Below are 23,231 nucleotides of genomic sequence, written 5' to 3' on the forward strand. Positions count from 1 at the left end.
TGTGAATAGCAAAAGTCCTAAGTTCATTTTATGAATCGCAAAAGTAGTAAGTTCATTCTGTGAATACCAGAAGTACTTTGCATGTATGCTTTATTATACAGCACACATACAAAGCAGGAAATACCTTCAAATTTAGTTTTTGGACTGGAAGAGACCCTTTCAGTACAAAACCTATGCTTCAGAGAATGCCCACACCTTGCACTCTAGGACAAGGGTAAGTGCATTGTTGCATGGCTGCTAAAAGTGCACATTTTTTCCTTCCCCTCCCCTCTTTGATCAAAGGCAGTGGAGCAACTTTGGTGCAGCGTTGCCTTGTATCAAAAAATAGCAAATCTGGGCCTCAATTTCACACAATCTCATTCACTGACTGTCATTTGACTCTCTTTCGCTTTCACTCACACACACACATGCTAACACATCCAGAAATATTTTCTCACACATATGCACACTTTCTCTAAATTAAAAAGCCTCTCACTCCCAAGAACGCATAAAACATACACTTACGTCCATTTTTGTATTTACCATATCTGCTAAAATAGGCCCTAAGTGTGCTACATTTTTATTACAATACTAGTAAATAATAGGGTATGCAGCACCCCCATGTGTTCTTGGAACTGATTTTGCCACCTCATAGGCCAGGCGTCACAAATGCAGCACTATGACTTTGATAGAGTCTGCTGGGTGTACCTTTGGGAAGTACTGGGGGTAATGGGATTTGGCCCTATTTTTATCCAAACCCTGAGGAATTGTTATCAGGGAGCCTCTGCTCGAATCCTCCTAAATGGTCTACTGACCTCAGGTTTTAACATCCAGAGGGGGACCCGGCAGTGATGCCCGATCTCGCCCCTTCTATTCAATATCTATATTGAGGCACTGGCACTAGCCATCAGGTTAGATGAATCAATCTACCCCTTTAAGTCTCAACTTTACAGTTGCAAGTTAGCTCTCTACGCAGACGATTTAATATTATCCACAAATGATCCTGGGGTGGGTATTTCCCGTGTAGAGGCGCTTTTGGAAGGATTCGGTCGTTGTCAGGTTACTTAGTTAACACATCAACGACAGAGGTGATGTGCTGGAACCTAGATCAATGGCGGGAGTAACTAGCACAGAGTTAAGATACATAGGTATCTACATAGTTAAAGACCTGGAAAAAATCGCCTGGATCAATCTTAATAGAACCATCAAAGAAATTGATCGCCTCTTTAGTAGATGGAGGAATCTCCCCTTAACCATCTATGGGAAAGTCAATTTAGTAAAGATGGGTATTGTCCCGAAGCTCTCCTACCTATTTACTACTATACCCCTTGCCTTTCCACTCAAGAATATAAGTAAAGTACAGAGCAAGATGGGGAGTTTTATATGGGGGGACAAGGGGGTCAGGTTGGCCTGGAACAAATTGAGACGCAGACTCAACAAAGGGAGGGGCTGGCTCTCCCTGATATCAGTTGATACGCGGTAGCATTCCAGTTTAAAGCTATTCGGATGCTACTCGTGAAACCAGAGTACTCAGCCTGGGGAAGGTTGTTGGGAGAAATGGCTAGAACGGAAGGAGGGAGGAGGTGGTGAGGCTTTTTTATACAAGTTCGGGGCCCCAAAGTACTTAAAGCGAGTTTGCCTGAAGGTCCTGAGGGTAGCCCTGGAGACATGGTACAAAGTCAGACTCAAATGGGGGATAGGGTACTACTCGGACCTGACCCCTATTTGGGACTCACCGGGAACACCCTGTTGCCTTAGAGACAGGTTAGCACTACCTATCAAGAGAGCTGGTATAACTATCTGGTAAGACTTGGTATATTCTGAGGGGATCCATCCTTGGGAATTCCTGAGAGCTAGGATTGGCATAGGTCTTTCTAGACTTAAATATCTACAGTTGACATCATTGTTTGATGCAGAAAGAGAGGAAGAAAGAGGGAACGGAGATATTGAAAGACAGTGTCAATCCGTTTGTTCAATAAGTAAAGAGATATCAGTGTGGTATAACTTTTTACTAGAAGCTGAAGACCCGGACATTCCTCCTCCAACCACGGCTTGGAAGCAAACCCCTCTTGAATCCTCAATAGATGCCCTTTTTGAGCCCTCTCTGAAGGTACTATATAAACACATCAAACCTGCTAGTTTAAAAAAGAATCATTTTTTTGTTATTAACAGGCTTTACTACACTCCAGCAAAGATAGCCAAGTTTGCTCCAACTCCAACACCAAAATGCCCAAGATGTTTTATGCCTATAGCCAATGACCTTCACATTTTATTTGAGTGCTCTGAATTAAAAATCTTTTTGAAGGAGTTTGGTGATACTCTTCAAGACATTTTTATGTATAACTTAGATGTTAATTTGTCACTAGTCTTCTTCGGGGATGATGGTTTATTTTGTCAGTCAGCATCACAGTTTCATAGAGGGTTATTACTTTACTTGGTACTGCTAGCACGGAGAGAGGTATGTAAGAAGTGGAAAGACCCCCTTCCACCGAAAAGAGAGGACTGGCTTAAAGCCGCTTTTGCTATTGCCCACCTGGATTACAAAGGAGCAGAGGATAAGCCTATTAACATCTGGCACCCCCTTATGAGTTGGTGTCGTAACTTAAGAATATTCTAGATGGTCCTATTGAGGTTCTGGACTTTTAAGAGTCCAGAGGTGTCAGGGAAACAACGCCCAAAGACCCCTGAGTTCCTTCCTGCCTTGGTGCACAAATAAACAGAGACGCGGGCTTCTCGATGGTGGCGTCAAAGACCAAGGTTTATTTTACTGCAGGGACACAGAAGTCATAGGAACCACACAAAGGCAGAATCTACGAGACTGTTCAATTTGCAAAAAGTGGGTTGTACCTTAAATACATAAAATATGCCTTCAGGCAACATTACACAAATATCTTTCATGCCCAACCCGGTATCCCAAACAGACAATAAACATACACCAAACAATAATTAGTCGTAGGTTTTCGGTATTCAATCAAGTCTCCTTGTCAGATTTCCTTTCTTTGGCCGATCCTCCCCATCATAAAAATCGTATCCTCCCCATTGTAAAAGCCCAGAAGGAGAGGAGCAGAGCCAGGTGCAAAGGATTGAAAAGTAGGATAAGAGGTGTTTATGGATCATAAACGGGCATGGCTACCGTCTTCGGCCTCTCAGTCAGGACAATGGACGCGAGAATCAGTATAGCAGGACTGGCCGCAGGCAAGGGAGGCAGCTTGATTCTGCCTAGTCATGCAGCGTCAGCCTTTCTCGGGCTCGGGCTTACGTGTCCTTAACAAGGTGATTCTGCCGGGGTCATTGCTCGTCCATTGACTATGTGAGGGCAAGAAACAAAATGGGTGTCGTATCTAAAATGGATGCCATGGCTTTACAACAGAATGCCCTATTTCTCAGTGAATTCATGCTCGTAGCGCAGCGAAAACACTGTCATGCATATAATGGATCATTTACGGTTCATTGGTACCAAAATCGTGTCAGTACTACGATGCCGAATACACGGGTTCGGATCGCTACAGAACCTCAGACCGTCCTTTTGCCCTTACATAGGCAGTGACTTACTCTATGTCAGAGTCCATTTCTATGTTCATCAGATCACTGATATGTTGCTGGAGCATTACTCTATCTCGTGGCGTATCTCCAAAAACAGGTGGTGGTCGTCTCATGCATGTTGAAACGCAAAGGCCACATAAGGCAGGACCACACTGAACAATGAGACAGCACGAAAATAAAAATACCAACGAAACACCAGTGACTATCAGAACCTTCCATCCCCACGCAGATAACAGACTCCAGAACCATCCCATTAGTGACCAGTCACCTTCCTCTACATGAATAGAGTCAGAGATTTTGTGTAACTTAGAAATGGCCTTATATACCGTTGGCGCATTATCTGGGATAAAAACACAGCAACTCGATTGGATCATCTTACATACCCCACCTCGATCTGCTAGTAATACATCAAGGACCATACGATTCTGTAACGTCATGAGGCGATCCGCTTTGAGCTCTGCTGTCAAGTTACTAAGGGCACCCGCAGTTTCGGTAATAGTGGATTCAACTACCCGTGTTAGTTGACGTAAGTTTCTACTGTTGGCCATAGGCCCCCAGAACGGAAGGAAACCTTTGAAGAAGTCTCCTGCTTCTTGGCCAGCAGTGTCTTCCTTACTGAAAACACCTCTCACAACTCTAGTTTTGTGATAATCCGGTGCAGCAGTGTATGTCGGAGGCAACAGTTGAGCGATATATCATGAGCCTGAAAAGTCAGCAGACAGCCATGTATATGCTCTGTCTTTGCAAACAAAATAGGTGCCCTTAGCAGCTAAGAATGCAGGAGAAGACTGTGACGGGAAAACGTATGTTTCGGTACAGTCACTCTTCCCTAGTCGAGCTTTCGGATTCCTCCCATTTCCTTGCAAACAGACCTGACCTTGGTGGGGTACGACCCAGATCGGAGTCGAGCTCTTACGTTTGTTCTCACCCAAAGTAATGCCGTATTCCGTAACATTCCAACCCATGTAAACTCGTAATTCGTCCTTGGGAATAGACGGAGTGTTATTGACGTCTCTAACCATGTCAGTAATTCCCTTTACCAAGGCTCTATTAGCGGAGTTATACCTAGTGGAACGCGGAGGTCGCGGGGGATAGGTCTCTAGGGCATAGATGAACATGGTCTGAAATGCCCAGAATAATCCATTATAACTAAAAGGCAGAACCAGATAAGGGATACCCTTGTCCATGGTATGTGGTATCAAGCCACACACCCAGCAGTTCGTTGTGTTTACCACTAGTTGGTGTTGGTGCAAGAGCTGAATGAAAGTGTTATTTATAAACTCAGAGCGTCGAGCTTGCTCATGTGCAGGAAAAGGATGGAAAGAGTGAAAAGAAGCAACAGTCGGAGGAACAGAAACATGGGGAGATACTGTAGATGTAACAGGTGCAAAGATCAGCTGAATACCAAAAATAATTCCGCCTACCAGAGTTATTAAAACAATCAGAAACGTCAGAGCACATTGCATTAGGAAACATTTGCTATACAATATTTCATACAGTTTCGTCTTGCGAGCATTTATGACGTTAGCCCGTCGCAGTTCAGGAAGCTCCATCTTCTACAACCGTTCGCAACGGATGGTTTGTACCAGTTAAAAATTGCCTCTGTCTACCCTGGGGGTTCCCAAAATAAACAGAAGAAACCGACCTTGTGTCTGGTTCCCTGCAAGTTAAAACAAGGCACACGTTACGACCCTACGGTAACCCAGATGGCAAGGTGAGAGAACAACAAAAACAAAAAAGGATAAAAATTATAGAGCAAACTTCCTGACTGAATGGAATGCGAAGAGATCAAAACAGTTTTCAAAATAAAAAGGTAATTATGCAATGTTATTGGTTCATAGAATGAGAACGTAGATTATATCTGTACTTCCCAGGTCTTGTCTGATCTTGAAATAGCTGGTCTACAGGTGCAGAAATGTTCGAATCCACAGGTGACAAATGTTCACTTTGTACAACACTCTGTTCAGGGTTCGAAGGAACAGTTCCTGGTGGGGTATCAGAGTTCTGCGTTTCAGTTCGTTTGTCCGTTATGTACTCTGCATCACTGAAGGGAATGAGCCTAGGAACAGGTTCTGTCTCGGATACACCAAATCCCTGTCTAACCCAGTTGTCGTAGGGGAGTGGGAGAGGGACACGCTTCGTATGGCTAGCGTGCACCCAATTCTTTCTTCCAGCTAGGCGTACAGCAGTTCTTGTTGCCAGGAGCACATGAAACGGTCCCACAAATCTTGGCTGGAGGTTCCGGGTTCGTTCAAAATTCCGCACCACCACTTGATCACCGGGTTTCAATGTGTGGCCTGGACTCTCTGGCAGTTTAGGCAAGGATTCAAATACCTGTTGATGAATAAGGCTCAATTTAGCAGTCAGTTCAAAAAGGTAATCAATCAACATTAGATATTCGATCTGTTTGAATTCCTTTGGCCTAGGGACCCCCCAAACATTAGCAGGACGACCGAACACAATCTCATATGGGCTAAGCCCTACTCGAGAGTGTACAGTCGCTCTGGTGGAAAGTAAAACTAAAGGCAGTGCGTCTGGCCAAGATAGACCAGTAGAAGCCTGAATTTTAGCAAGTTTCAGCTTCAAGGTACCATTGTACCCTTCAACCAAACCTGCTGACTGTGGGTGATTCGCACTGTGGAATTTCTGGGTGATTCCCAGACCCGCACACACACTCTTCATAACTTTCCCTACAAACTCACTTCCATTGTCCGACCAAACAATCCGTGGCATACCATACCTGGGGAAGTACTCTTTGAGGAGGATTTTGGCCGTGGACATAGCAGTGTTATCCTTTAACGGATATGCCTCAATCCATCTTGAAAAGGCACAGACTACCACTAGGACATATTTAAGATTATTACATCTGTCCATGTGGATAAAATCCAACTGAATCACTTCAAAGGGACAAGAAGGGGGAGCAAAGTGACCAACTGGGGTTGGGGTTCCCTTGCCAGGATTATGCATCAGGCATATCATGCAATTTTTCACCACTCTTTCCGCACACTTAGTAATTCCATCATTCTTCCATACTGGAGCTAACATTTTACAGATCCCTTTCGAACTAATGTGTGCCGCTCCATGCGCCATCGTGACTACCGCAAGTACATACGCATCAGGTAACATCCAACGCTGCTGCTCAGACAAATCAACCCAACATCCACTTGAATCCATTTTACCCGTTTTCTCCTTCCATTCATTCTTCTCATTTTTAGTTGCTTCATTCTGGATTGCCTTCACACTTTCAATTGTATTCTCACACATTCCTGATTCAGCAATCCATCTTGCAGATGTTGCAACGTACATTCGACTCATCATATTCTTGGTCGTCTCTTTGGTGACCTCATCAGCAAACGCATTCCCACGGCCAACATCATCCGTAATCTTTCGATGTGCATTGCACTTCACAATCGCAACTTCATTCGGTAAAGTCAGAGATTCCAACAGATCACTCACTAACTGTCCATGTTGGATCTTAGTCCCATGGGACGTGAGAAAACCTCTTTCTTTCCACAGACGTCCAAAACTATGTGCTACGCCGAAGGCGTATTGGCTATCAGTAAACACATTCACTCTCTTTCCCTCAGCTAAAACACACGCTCTTGTTAATGCAATTAATTCTGCAGCTTGGGCAGAATTCTGACTTACTCTTGCGGTCTCAACAATCGTACTCAAAGTCGTAACTGCATACGCGGCCGTCACATCACCATTCTGTAGTTTAAAACATGAACCATCGACGTATAAAGTGCCATCTGGATCTAGTAACGGAGTATCTTTTAAATCAATCCGACCTTTTGTCTCTTCCTCAGTTCTAAAACAACAATCATGGGGCTCTGAATCACTCGACTATTGAGTAGTCGGCAACAGCGTTGCTGGATTCAATATGTTGCATCGCTTAATCTGAATGTGACTTGCCAAAAGCGTCAGCTCATAGCCTGATAGTCTAGCACTGGTGAGGTGCTGAGTTTTCGTTCGATTCATGAGTGTATCCACAGCATGTGGAACCATGACTACTAACATATTGTTCATGACTAGTCCAGCAGACTGACGAATAGACATTGCAGCTGCTGCTGTAGCTCTCAAACAACTTGGCAATGCTCTGGCTACCGGATCTAATGTGGATGAGAAATATGCACAAGGTCGCTGTTTGTCACCAAATTGTTGCGTTAAAACACTCAACGCACAACCTTCTCTTTCATGGACATATAAAGTAAACGGTTTACTGTAGTCAGGAGTACCCAACACAGGAGCTGAACACAGCGCATCATGTAAGTCGGAGAAGCTCTGTTGGCATTCATCAGACCATGGCAAAGGGCTCGGAACACCTTTTCCAGTCAGGGCTACCAATGGTTTTGCCATGAGAGAAAAATTTGGATCCATTGCCTGCAGTATGACGTAATACCCAAGAACGCACGCACTTCTCTCTGTGTGCTTGGTACAGTCATCTGCAAAATTGCTTTGATTCTCTCTGGGGTCAACCTTCTTCCCTCCTTTGACAAAAGATGACCTAAGTAGGTCAATTCTTGGCAACAATATTGCAGTTTAGAAGGTGAAACCTTGTGATGTAAGTCTGACAAATGACGTAATAAAGAAATTGTAGCTGTTTTGCAAGTTTCCTTGTCATCAGCAGCCAGTAAAAGATCATCTACGTATTGGATCAGAGCAACACCAGGAGGAAGTACAAGAGCATCTAATTGACTTTTTAATGCTTGGCTGTAAATTGAAGGGCTCTCACAATAACCTTGTGGAGCGCGCTTGAACCTGAAACTGCGACCTCCTAAGGAGAAACCAAAAATGTCTCTACTTTCCTCGGCTATCGGAATGCTGAAAAAGGCATTCTTCAAGTCGATCACTGTAAACCATGAGGCTGAGGCAGGAATCAACGTCAATAATGCAGTGATATCTGGTACCACAGGAAACTGTGGAATCACTATTTTGTTAACCTCTCTGAGGTCAATCACAAATCTGTAGATTGGAGGTTTGGAAGGGTCAGTGCGTTTCAAAATCGGCAGAACAGGACTATTGCAGACATTTCCTCTAGTTTCCTCTATCACGTCTTTCTGTATCAAGTCTTTCACGATCAGTAAAAGTGCACGTTCACCTTCATTTGAAATCCGATACTGTGGGATTCGTGGGAATTTAACATTCGCTTTCAGACTTACCACATAAGGGGGAATTTCCAAAAGACCTACATCATTAGGGCCAGTCGCCCAAAGAGTATCAGGGAGAGAACGCAGCTCCGGTGGGAGCTTATCCATCGACATGTACATTGGAGAAATGACTCTCTTACCCAATGTAAGCTGTACTACCGAAGGAGAACAGTACAGTGTCGCATGCAGGCGTTTCAACAGATCTAAACCAAGCAGATTCTCATTACAACCAGTTGTTAGAATAAGGGGTGCTTCCAGTTCGCATGGCCCAACAGAAATTGACAAAGGACTAGAAACAGGATTGTGAACAGGGGCGCCTGAGAAACCTACTGAAGTGTTCGTTAAGCCAGACAAAGGTGCGCCAGGGAGTTTCGCATGCATAATTGAACTTTTTGCCGCACCAGTATCCAACAGAAACGGTTCGACCACGCCTGATGTAACTACTGCGACATAAGGTCCACTCTGATCAACTGGAACTGATACTACTCCCTCTCTTTGCCTGTGGCTGTCCTAGTACTCACTTTTCTGAATGTCTTCATTATTTTCATAGTAATCCTCAACATGATACTGTGGAGATCTACCTGGTTGCGTAGATTGTACATTTCGCTGATCGAAATAATTTGATGGGCGATCAGCCTGTGGAGTCATTGTACCATGTCCTCTACCTCTAGGAGCTTGCATAAACCCACCACTACCTCTCTGAGCTGGGACACCACTGGTCTGTGCGTGCAGTACTGGACTCTCGTTCTTATAATTGCCCTCCTTTTTACAATAGGCACACTGATTCCACGCTAACTGTTGTCGGGGAAAACCATAATTAAATCTTTGGGACGTCCCTTGCTGGAATTGTGGCTGTTGCTGAAACTGGGGTCGCTGCTGTGAATCTGACTAACTTGAGCGAGGCGGGAATGCCTGTTGCAAAAGAACTTTAGTTTTTAAATCTTTCGTTTTCTTTTCTGACTTTTCTTTCTCTTCTTTCTCTCTATTCTCGTAATACTGAGCAGTTGCAAGTATCTGTGCTGTCGTCGACACTGCCCATGCACTCTCAGAATCCTTTAACTTGTTACTAAGCTCAGGCAGTAAATTAAACACAAACTTGTCGATAAACAACCTCTGACCTCCTTCAGTACTCATATCTTGCCCACTGTGGTCTACGAAGGTCTCTTCAAATCTAGTGAAGAAGTCAGAGACGCTTTCGTCCTTCTTTTGCTTGCATGCTGATAGTTTATCCCAATTAACTCGTAACGCTGGCATCAGCGTTTTCATCAGAATAATTATTCTGCCAGGTAAAGCAGCAATCAGAGGTTCAGGTTTAGCACCACCAACTTGTTGCGTGTCTGCCGCTACAATAGCTGGCCAATCACCTCCTAAGGCGACTGGGTGATTCTCATGGCGAATCTTGGCCCATATAGGCTGTGGCACTACATTGCCAAATAGCATTTCGATGTCTGCCAAATTCATGACACACGCTTGAACCGTCTGCGTTAACTCTTTATAGTAACCAGCAGGATTCTTACGCGGGTCCGGCAATGCCTGTTTTACTGCTAACACTTTGGCCCGTTTCCAAGGGATGTGAATCCACACTCTATGGAAATGCGCCGGAGCAGCTGCAATACCATGAGCCGCATCAGCTTGAACTGCTTCACGCCATATCGGCGGAACTTCCCTCATCGGATACTGACCTCGTCTTTTCCTCGTAATCGGAGAACCATCAAAGTTCCTTGGTGCTCGAAGAGGAGAATCATCCCTATAAGCTAAAATCAGTTCTATCGCTTCCCTTACTTCTGAACCTATCACCATTCCTGCGGCGAACTTTTGCTGAATATTTATCAAATCAGAGGGGACGGAATCTGAGTCATCATCATCATCCCATTCCTCACGCAAAAAGGAACACATCACGTCAAAGACATAACGCTGAGTTGGTTCATTCCATTGCATAAATGTATCTGCCACTCTTCGTGCATCATACTTCGCAGGTTTCGACATCCACCTAAAAGCTGTCGAATCTAACATTTCTCGTTCCTGAGGACCAGGAAACTGGCTATGTCTCTGTGTAGAGTCAGAAACGGGGGTCCCAATTAAAGACCTATAGAGAGGAGTTAAGATATTAGTTACAGAGTCGGTTATTTTCCGACGAACAGAAAGCGGAGGCAGAATGTTTACAGAGTTCGGGAACAGGGAAGCTGGAGCAGATGAAATGGTAAGGGTGGGAGTAGTAGGTAAAGCAGCTTGCGAAACGACAGGCACAGGCGGAATAGGCAACCCAGGAAGAGGGGGTGCCGAAGGAACATTAACCACAGGAAGAACAGGGGCTTGAATCAAAGGAAGTGGAGCAACTATTCCAGGCTGACCAGCAGCTGGCTGCACAACAGGTAGTAACTGTGGTGCTGTATTACCCTGTGCATATGGTGGAGGTGATCTCAACAGATAAGACAACAGAGGATCTTTTTCGGGGTCCTCTATCGGCTTAGCAGGACAAGATGGCAAGACAGGATAGCATTTATCAATCGCCAAATTATGTTTTCTATTCGCCATCTCTATTGTTTTCTCAGTCTCGTTGACATGTAACTGTCTAGCAGACTCAATTAATGTCAACCCTTTCTCTTTCTGTTCCTTCTTCATCTTCCTAATTTCTCTCTGTTTAGCTTCTTTACGCCATACGCGAAAAGAATCAAACATTGCCGGCCGGGCTTTCTTTTTAAACAACTTCATCTCTAGATTGTCTAGAATTTCGCTTTCGAAGCTACCGTGCGGTGGCCAACTAAGGACACCATCTTTCCTGGTGTAACGGACCCATACTTCATTATAAGCGATAGGACCTACACCGTGTTTACAATAGAGCTCATATGTAGGAGTTCCAATTGGAGGAACCGAACACGGATCCTCCAACCGGGAATCCCCGTTGCAACTTAACCAGGACAGGAAACAATTACTACTGTTAGTCATTATAAACTAAGGACAGATTCCAACAAAAATGCGCAAAGAACTTAGGCCTACCAAATGAACCAATACCAAAACAAAGATTATCTTAACAAGAGCAACCAATGATAATCTACGAATTCAAAAACAAACATATCCAGGGAACAAAACAAGAGCAACAAAGCACAACCCACTTAATACTTAACTGAAATGCGGAAGACGTCACCAAGGAGAACCCATCTACGTCTCGCCGTACTAAGGTCTGCACCTCGGGTCCAAGACAGGGCGACAGTCAGGGCAGCGGTCCTCTGTAGCCGTCCAGGAACGGGAACCCTCGTGGAAGAGATCGTCGGGCCACTTTTACGACATACAGGGATCGATGAAGCGGGGTACTTCCCTCCGGAATCTTCACACGAAGCTCCTCGAAATTTTCAGGCTTTGGACCGGTACCGGATGACGTCGCCCCACATTGGGCGCCAATTTGAGGTTCTGAACTTTTAAGAATCCAGAGGTGTCAGGGAAACACCACCCAAAGACCCCTGAGTTCCTTCCTGCCTTGGTGCACAAATAAACAGAGACGCGGGCTTCTCGATGGTGGCGTCAAAGACCAAGGTTTATTTTACTGCAGGGACACAGAAGTCATAGGAACCACACAAAGGCAGAATCTACGAGACTGTTCGATTTGCAAAAAGTGGGTTGTACCTTAAATACATAAAATATGCCTTCAGGCAACATTACACGAATATCTTTCATGCCCAACCCGGTATCCCAAACAGACAATAAACATACACCAAACAATAATTAGTCGTAGGTTTTCGGTATTCGATCAAGTCTCCTTGTCAGATTTCCTTTCTTTGGCCGATCCTCCCCATCATAAAAATCGTATCCTCCCCATTGTAAAAGCCCAGAAGGAGAGGAGCAGAGCCAGGCGCAAAGGATTGAAAAGTAGGATAAGAGGTGTTTATGGATCATAAACGGGCATGGCTACCGTCTTCGGCCTCTCAGTCAGGACAGTGGACGCGAGAACCAGTATAGCAGGACTGGCCTCAGGCAAGGGAGGCAGCTTGATTCTGCCTAGTCATGCAGCGTCAGCCTTTCTCGGGCTCGGGCTTACGTGTCCTTAACAAGGTGATTCTGCCGGGGTCATTGCTCGTCCATTGACTATGTGAGGGCAAGAAACAAAATGGGTGTTGTATCTAAAATGGATGCCATGGCTTTACAACAGAATGCCCTATTTCTCAGTGAATTCATGCTCGTAGCGCAACGAAAACACTGTCATGCATATAATGGATCATTTACGGTTCATTGGTACCAAAATCGTGTCAGTACTACGATGCCGAATACACGGGTTCGGATCGCTACAGAACCTCACTATGATTACATCAAGTTCCCTCGCAAACGGGACCGGTCGGGTCGGATCATAACATCGGCTTCATAAGATCCGCAGAGGCTTATTGGTGAGATGAGGACAAAAACATTTTTTTTAAATGCAGCACTATGGGCCACAATGCGCAGGCCAGGGGTTGAAGCTATGACCTCTCGTGAGCCCTAAGTGTCATCCATTACACGCAGCCTGCGCACTAATGTGTACGCATTTGCACACATGTTCACATATACCCAGCTCTGTACCCCTTACTCTAGTGGCTTCACAGGAGCCTTATCTTCTAAAAGGCAGACACTGGTGGTAAACAGGTGTGGTCCAATTACCATGTGATTACTGTGGGTGAGACTGGAGTAGAGTGGCACGCCCATAGTGAAGGTCGAAAGCAGGGTTATTAAAAGTGAAAAAATAATCTCACTACACCTGCATAACAATATCGATATTAGTGGGTGATAACAAAAATCTCTAATGATTAATGTCGCCCTTTGAGGTAATTTATTTTCCCTTGTGAACGCAGGGATGGAATAGGGTGACCAACCATCCGTAATTTTCACGGACCGTCTGTTATTTTAGTATGATGTCTGTAAGGTATCCGTAATTCGGGGTCCCCAAATTACGGCGCCTTACAGACATCATACTAAAATTAAATTGAGGAATTTCAGGAAGGTATGCTGTTCCTCTATGAGAGGCCCCATGAGTTTAAAAGTTTCCTCTCTGGGCTTCTCTCACTTATCTTTTAATCTGCAGCAGCCCCTCCCAAACCTCGCAAAGACTGTGGACTGGCCAATTGTCATTGTGAGACTGCAGTCCATTATTACAGATAGAATGACAATGGGCCCTATTATAGTGACAGCATGTGGTGTGCCTTCTCCTGCACAAATCTTGATTGCAGAAAGGGCCTGATGTGGCTTTGCAAAGCGGCGCGCATACTGAAAAACTATGAGGTGCACGGTTGTCTCAACCTCATATAAACTTATTTTGACTTGTACTTAGTTTGGTTGTCTATTTACTTATATACTATTGTGCGACATCCTCTGATATGTCTGTAAAACGTATGTTTTGTCCCAAATTTTTGTCCTGAATTATGACCTTCTGTTCTGAATTTCTGTCCTGAATTTTGACACTTTGTCCTGAATTTTTACTCTGACCGTCAATGAATTTGCACCCATGCCAGTTGGTCACCCTAGGAAGGGGGCCTGCAAGGGACAGCAGAGGCCTCGCTCCTGCGTTTGCATTTCTTCAAGGAAAACGTTCCTAAAGGAGCAACTGTCCCTTAAAGGGACACAGGATGCTTTTGAAAATGTTCACTTTCAAAGAAATACATGGGGGAGCATGAAACAGGCCCCTGGACCACCAGCTGGTCCCCACAAGGCCGCCTACGAGTGAGAGTAGTTTGTTTCCCATCGCCCCACGCAGCAGCCGCCCCAGTTGCTAGTTCTTAATATCTGCAAATGTTTTCAAGCGTTCGGAGTGACTACAAATGACTATCTCTGTCCCCACATTTTTTAAATGCCCACTTTCCCCAGTGGCTGCAGTATTAGAGGACTTGGGATCATTGCCGCTGATAGAGGCCTGGGTGTTCTCTTTGTGTCATCCTGTTCTCAGCCTCCCCAGTGTAGCTGGGGAACGGAGTCTATCAGCCTGCAGCAGCCTCGTGCAAGGTTAGTGGCTGTTTCTGCAGTTCCCTCATGTTCGGTTAATGCTGAGATAATCAACTACCCTCACACACTTAGACAACGCAGGGGAAAGGGAATATTAATCCATTTCATCCTAAGCAATGTAACTGTGGTGGGGGCAATGGGATACCATCTCTGGCAAGTCAAGGACGAGAACATCATTCCAACCTATATTTCTGCAAGGCGTGAGGTGCAAGAACTCTAACCGGCTGCTCGTTTAGGCCAAGAAGTGTTTGCAAATGTAAGCAGTGTGTTTGTAACACTCCTCTCCCTCACCTTGTCCTGTAAAGTGAATGTTGTAATTTTGTTGTGAGTTCGCAGCCTGAATGACAGACTGTGTAGAGATGGTGAAGAGGGGCTGTCCAAGGACATACAATTATGCGCCATGAAGCCTTGCCTCTCTATGGGCTGCTTCATTTTGTTTTCGCTTTCTTCCGAAGCTTCAAGAACTGTGAGGGGTGATTAACGTCTAATATGTCCCTAAAGAACACAGGGACCTTTTTAGGTCTCGCCTGACCCAGCGCATACACCCCTCAATGGTCAGTTCTCTGTGATTTGAATTTTAAACCTGTGTATGCTATCATATTTCAGTATTTGTATAGCGCATTTCTGCCGTTGATATGACCTCAAAATGCTATGGGCAATCTGGAGCATGGCATTCACACTGTTCTGTGCTTTCTCGATATCCGTAGTGCGTATCCAGGTGTATCGCTGTATTTGGCTTCCATTACATTTAAAATATTGGCGCAGTGAAAATAGCAGTAAACACCCTCCCTGCTCCCACTATTCCCTGCCGCGCTCCTTCAACCATCTGCACCTCCCTAACGCTGAGAACTCCACGTCCTCTGCCTGCAGCAACAGTCAGCGGCAGTAACAGGGCAGATCTACATTCCTGAAAGGCGCAGATTTTCAGCCCGCAGGTTATCCGTGCAGGCTCTCGAGGTGTTGGATAAGGCCGAGCGCTAGAATAGTGCGCGCCGCCATTATGGTGGTAGGAGGTGGGAGCAATCTCACCTCCTGTGTGGGTACCATAGGCGGGGTACGGAGGGGCGTGAACCGGAAGCACTTTAGTGCTTCTGGTTCACTAGGGAACCTAACTTTGGGGGGTATGATCAGTTTACTCCGGCCTGGCCCGTGCCTCCCCTTAAAAGGGGGGTGCGGGGAGCAGAACAATCTCTTGTTCTTTGCTCCCCGCAGGCACAGCACCCGGGCCACCAGCGGCCCGTAATTTGTTTAACCCACCCACCATCCCCTAAAGCCGGCGTTTGCAATATGTTTCTCGGTAATGTATTGGTTTTGTTCTTTTAACTTTCATTGCAGGTATCTCAGGAGAGAAGATTAAATGTAAATATGATGATTTGGTAAATTTGTAATAAAAGTGTCGATATTTGTAATTATGTCAGTACAGGATTTTTTTATGCAGAGTCTAGGTAGTTAAATATGTAACATTTATTGAAATCTCAGTACATGAATTTTGGTTTCAGGCAATAATGTCGTATTTAGTTGTGTGTGTCTCCGGTAAGGCAGTAAGGTCATGATTGTTAAGCATAGTCTTCGGTCCTTAGCGGTCAGAACCATGTAACTCCAGGGGCAGTGACAGACGGTAGGTAGGCTTTCGCGGTGCGGGTGCCGGGGGAGACACTCTTCCCAGTGGGCCTGTGGCCACCCTTGCACGCGCATGCGCATCAGAGCGCAAGTATGCAGAATTTTGCAGCCCCATTTATGGAGTTTAAGGCACAGGGCTTGGGGGGCCCGGGGGAGAATATCCGTCCGATAAGCTGTACCCCCTGCGCATGCGCAAGCCTACTCCGGCAGAGTAAATTGTAGTTTGCTGGGATTCTAGAGGCTGCCGGTCATTGACCTTGCCGTAGGCTCTAGAGGGGACACGCAGAAAGTGAATATATGCATTGTTAGAGTTACAGTAGGTGTGTCGTGTGTATTAGCGTTTAAGTTTAGCCACGTTACATCATCTGTCTAACAATGTATCCGGACTTTCTGCATAATTATACATAATGTGAATAAATAATTTTTTTAAATTTTGTAATAAATATGGCCGGGGGTTACTCATCCTAACCCAAAAAGTAAAGTTGGTGTGGTCTTATTAATTGCCTTGAAGAAGGGAGGGAAACCCCATCCGTGCAAGTGTGGCGGGTACAAAAGGTAAATAGGGGATTCGGGGAGTACCAGGCCATATGGATAAGGCCGAGAGCTAGAATAGCGCGTGCCGCCATTATGGCGGTCGCACCGGTCCCCAGGGGCTAGTAGGAGGTGGGAGCAATCTCTCCTCCTGTGTGGGTACCATAGGTGGGGTACGGGGGCCGTGAACCGGAAGCACTTTAGTGCTTCCGGTTCACTAGGGCACCTAACTTTGGGGGGTTTGACCAGTTTACTCCGGCCTGGCCCGTGCCTCCCCTTAAAAGGGGGGTGCGGGGAGCAGAACAATCTCTTGTTCTTTGCTCCCCGCAGGCACAGCACCCGGGCCACCAGCGGCCCGTAATTTGTTTAACCCACCCACCATCCCCTAAAGCCGGCGTTTGCAATATGTTTCTCGGTAATGTATTGGTTTTGTTCTTTTAACTTTCATTGCAGGTATCTCAGGAGAGAAGATTAAATGTAAATATGATGATTTGGTAAATTTGTAATAAAAGTGTCGATATTTGTAATTATGTCAGTACAGGATTTTTTAATGCAGAGTCTAGGTAGTTAAATATGTAACATTTATTGAAATCTCAGTACATGAATTTTGGTTTCAGGCAATAATGTCGTATTTAGTTGTGTGTGTCTCCGGTAAGGCAGTAAGGTCATGATTGTTAAGCATAGTCTTCGGTCCTTAGCGGTCAGAACCATGTAACTCCAGGGGTAGTGACAGCCGGTAGGTAGGCTTTCGCGGTGCGGGGGCCGGGGGAGACACTCTTCCCAGTGGGCCTGTGGCCACCCTTGCACGCGCATGCGCATCAGAGCGCAAGTATGCAGAATTTTGCAGCCCCATTTATGGAGTTTAAGGCACAGGGCTTGGGGGGCCCGGGGGAGAATATCCGTCCGATAAGCTGTACCCCCTGCGCATGCGCAAGCCTACTCCGGCAGAGTAAATTGTAGTTTGCTGGGATTCTAGAGGCTGCCGGTCATTGACCTTGCCGTAGACTCTAGAGGGGACACGCAGAAAGTGAATATATGCATTGTTAGAGTTACAGTAGGTGTGTCGTGTGTATTAGCGTTTAAGTTTAGCCACGTTACATCATCTGTCTAACAATGTATCCGGACTTTCTGCATAATTATACATAATGTGAATAAATAATTTTTTTAAATTTTGTAATAAATATGGCCGGGGGTTACTCACCCTAACCCAAAAAGTAAAGTTGGTGTGGTCTTATTAATTGCCGTGAAGAAGGAAGGGAAACCCCATCCGTGCAAGTGTGGCGGGTACAAAAGGTAAATAGGGGACTCGGGGAGTACCAGGCCATATGGATAAGGCCGAGAGCTAGAATAGCGCGCGCCGCCATTATGGCGGTCGCACCGGTCCCCAGGGGCTAGTAGGAGGTGGGAGCAATCTCTCCTCCTGTGTGGGTACCATAGGTGGGGTACGGGGGCCGTGAACCGGAAGCACTTTAGTGCTTCCGGTTCACTAGGGCACCTAACTTTGGGGGGTTTGACCAGTTTACTCCGGCCTGGCCCATGCCTCCCCTTAAAAGGGGGGTGCGGGGAGCAGAACAATCTCTTGTTCTTTGCTCCCCGCAGGCACAGCACCCGGGCCACCAGCGGCCCGTAATTTGTTTAACCCACCCACCATCCCCTAAAGCCGGCGTTTGCAATATGTTTCTCGGTAATGTATTGGTTTTGTTCTTTTAACTTTCATTGCAGGTATCTCAGGAGAGAAGATTGAATGTAAATATGATGATTTGGTAAATTTGTAATAAAAGTGTCGATATTTGTAATTATGTCAGTACAGGATTTTTTAATGCAGAGTCTAGGTAGTTGAAATATGTAACATTTATTGAAATCTCAGTACATGAATTTTGGTTTCAGGCAATAATGTCGTATTTAGTTGTGTGTGTCTCCGGTAAGGCAGTAAGGTCATGATTGGTAAGCATAGTCTTCGGTCCTTAGCGGTCAGAACCATGTAACTCCAGGGGCAGTGACAGCCGGTAGGTAGGCTGTCGGGGTGCGGGGGCCAGGGGAGACACTCTTCCCAGTGGGCCTGTGGCCACCCTCGCACGCGCATGCGCATCAGAGCGTAAGTATGCAGAATTTTGCAGCCCCTGTTTATGGAGTTTAAGGCACAGGGCTTGGGGGGCCCAGGGGAGAATATCCGTCCGATAAGCTGTACCCCCTGCGCATGCGCAAGCCTACTCCGGCAGAGTAAATTGTAGTTTGCTGGGATTCTAGAGGCTGCCAGTCATTGACCTTGCCGTAGGCTCTAGAGGGGACACGCAGAAAGTGAATATATGCATTGTTAGATTTACAGTAGGTGTGTCGTGTGTATTAGCGTTTAAGTTTAGCCACGTTACATCATCTGTCTAACAATGTATCCGGACTTTCTGCGTAATTATACATAATGTGAATAAATAATGTTTTTTAATTTTGTAATAAATATGGCCGGGGGTTACTCACCCTAATCCAAAAAGTAAAGTTGGTGTGGTCTTATTAATTGCCTTGAAGGAGGGAGGGAAACCCCATCCGTGCAAGTGTGGCGGGTAAAAAAGGTAAATAGGGGACTCCGGGAGTACGAGGCCATATGGATAAGGCCGAGAGCTAGAATAGCGCGCACCGCCATTATGGTGGTCGCACCGGTCCCCAGGGGCTTGTAGGAGGTGGGAGCAATCTCACCTCCTGTGTGGGTACCATAGGTGGGGTACGGGGGCCATGAACCGGAAGCACTTTAGTGCTTCCGGTTCACTAGGGCACCTAACTTTGGGGGGTTTGACCAGTTTACTCCGGCCTGGCCTGTGCCTCCCCTTAAAAGGGGGTTGCAGGGAGCAGAACAATCTCTTGTTCTTTGCTCCCCGCAGGCACAGCACCCGGGCCACCAGCGGCCCGTAATTTGTTTAACCCACCCACCATCCCCTAAAGCCGGCGTTTGCAATATGTTTCTCGGTAATGTATTGGTTTTGTTCTTTTAACTTTCATTGCAGGTATCTCAGGAGAGAAGATTGAATGTAAATATGATGATTTGGTAAATTTGTAATAAAAGTGTCGATATTTGTAATTATGTCAGTACAGGATTTTTTAATACAGAGTCTAGGTAGTTGATATATGTAACATTTATTGAAATCTCAGTACATGAATTTTGGTTTCAGGCAATAATGTCGTATTTAGTTGTGTGTGTCTCCAGTAAGGCAGTAAGGTCATGATTGGTAAGCATAGTCTTCGGTCCTTAGCGGTCAGAACCATGTAACTCCAGGGGCAGTAACAGCCGGTAGGTAGGCTGTCGGGGTGCGGGGGCCGGGGGAGACACTCTTCCCAGTGGGCCTGTGGCCACCCTCGCACGCGCATGCACATCAGAGCGCAAGTATGCAGAATTTTGAAGCCCCCGTTTATGGAGTTTAAGGCACAGGGCTTGGGGGGCCCGGGGGAGAATATCCGTCCGATAAGCTGTACCCCCTGCGCATGCGCAAGCCTACTCCGGCAGAGTAAATTGTAGTTTGCTGGGATTCTAGAGGCTGCCAGTCATCGACCTTGCCGTAGGCTCTAGAGGGGACACGCAGAAAGTGAATATATGCATTGTTAGATTTACAGTTGGAGTGTTGTGTGTATTAGCGTTTAAGTTTAGCCACGTTACATCATCTGTCTAACAATGTATCCGGACATTCTGCGTAATTATACATAATGTGAATAAATAATGTTTTTTAATTTTGTAATAAATACGGCCGGGGGGTTACTCCCCCTAATCCAAAAAGTAAAGTTGGAGTGGTCTTATTAATTGCCTTGAAGGAGGGAGAGAAACCCCATGCATGCAAGGCCGGCGGGTACAAAAGGTAAATAGGGGACTCGGGGAGAACCAGGCCATATGTCTTCCACAGTGTACTCGTGCGGCTGCTAGCAACAGGCTGTGTGTGTTCCTTTCATCCCCATAGGCAGCAGGGGAGGAGTGTGCAGGACTCAGATTGTTTTAACTCATTCTGGCATTCTCTGCTGCAGGGAAATCATGTGTGTCCAGCCCCTTGTTTCCTACTTTCCGGACGCACACACCAGCAGCATATCCAGCATAATCCATTATAAAGGACCGTGAGTCAGATCAACAACGGTGGTAACATGCCGCTAAAGCGGCGATAATGTTACCGCTGTTGTTGATAATATGGCCCTCACAACCCTGGGACTTCAGGTTTCTGGATGAGAAAGACTTTCACCAGCCTCTCACCATCTCCAGGGTAAATTAAGTGCATAATAGACCCATTCTTGCAGGCACGGAATGCCCTGCTTCTGTGCCTGGCGTCCATTCTTATCTCTGCTTTACAGGCCCTCCTTTTATTCCTGGTAAAAAAAATAAATACAGAGTTTGCTTACCACATCAAGTCTTCTGCCATGGGGTGCTTCAAAATATTCAGATTTCTGAATGTCGATAACTCTCGCTCACTTCCCCTCTCGTCTATATCTCCTCCATATCCACCACCGGCCGCTTATTTTATCTTTAACAAGCGCCACTTTAGGTTGCATATTGCCTTTCTCTGCCTAAAAAAGCCTGCTAGATCTGGGAAAGATTCAACAAAAGCCCAGGCTCTTTGTTATCTCAGTAATGTGATAATTACTCCATTAGTTAGGAGAGAGGAAAGACCTCTTTCTGTGTCCCCAGGTAAATGGCTGCACACAACCACACACACACAACCACACACACACACAAAACCACATACACACAACCACACACACAAACACACACACACACACAAAACCACACACATACAACCACACACACACACAACTACACACACACACACACACAACCACACACACACACACACAACCACACACAACCACACACACATAAACACACCCAACCACACACACACAACCACACACACAAACACACACACAAGCACACACACACAACCACAACCACACACAACCACACACAACACCACACACACACAACCACACACACAACCACACACAAAACCACACACACAAACACACACACACACACACAACCACACACACACACAACCACACACACACACTCAACCATACACACACACAACCACACACATAAACACACCCAACCACACATGCACACAACCACACACACACAACCACACGCACACACAACCACACGCACACAACCACACACACACAACCACACACACACAACCACACACACAACCACACTCAAAACCACACACAAGACCACACACAAAACCACACACACAACCACACACACAACCACACACATACAACCACACACACACACACAACCACACACACACAACCACACACACACTCAACCACACACACACTCAACCTCACACAACCACGCACACACCCAACCACACACACACCCAACCACACACGCACACAACCAAACACACACAACCACACACACACAACCACACACACAACCACACACACACACAACCACACCTCGGGAAAGTTTGGGGAGTCACCCCCAACTTTGAAACCACTTGGAGTTGCAGAGTGTGTGCTGTACACATGGCAATGCCTTGACACAGCGGACTGTTGCAAGGAATGCTTTGAGCCTCGGAGGCTGACAGACCTCAGTCTGTGCATTAGTTCACCCCGTCTTGGCGCTGCATGAAAACAGGGTGTCCACTGTCCAGCATGAAGTGAGACATTGTGATCGGGGCTGGAGATGCTATTTAGCAATCTGCTTATAAGATTGTGTTTCATTTATGGCATTAAACATAAAGGAGCACTGGCAATGCTGATACAATGGATTTCATTTTGAGTAGTGACTAAAACTTTTAAAAAGCCGGCAGTACTGAAACAAGCATTTGCAATGCAATAGGTCTTGCATTTGCAAAAGTTTAAGCTATTGGCATTGTTCATGACAATGCCTTTTTTATCTATTTTATAAAACAAACACATAAATAAATGCCATTATCATTTACAATGCAAATAGCTAGTGTTGCATTATTATTAGCAATGCCAACTGCTCACACTTTTATAATGCGAGACCTATTGCATTGCAAATGCTTGTTTCATTTTCTGTTAGTCATGATTAATTATCCGGTTTTTACTTCATATTATTTTCAATGAAGAAAATACAGAAAAAACGCAACAGCACAGTATGCGGAACAACCTTCACACCGTAATGCAAGCAGCACACTGGACTCTGGAGGTGGGGACGGAAGGGGAATGGCCGAGTAAATCATTATTTCTGCAGTGATCAGAACTTCTTTGCAGAAGTAGAGCACTGACAGTGAAATGCTGCTTTTCTCACCAAGACGACTGGCCAACAATGTCCCAAAGCATGAACAGTCACCGAATGAGGAAAAGGCGGTGCCCTCAGTTTGGTGGGCGTTCCATCGGGATTATTTGCAGAGACCATTGCTAATGGAAAAACCACTGTTATTTTAGAAACATTACAGCACAGACAGACAGACAGATATTTTTGACAGTAAATTCTAAAGATAT

This window comes from Triturus cristatus, chromosome 7 (assembly GCF_964204655.1).
Source record: "Triturus cristatus chromosome 7, aTriCri1.1, whole genome shotgun sequence".
Taxonomy (NCBI): domain Eukaryota; kingdom Metazoa; phylum Chordata; class Amphibia; order Caudata; family Salamandridae; genus Triturus; species Triturus cristatus.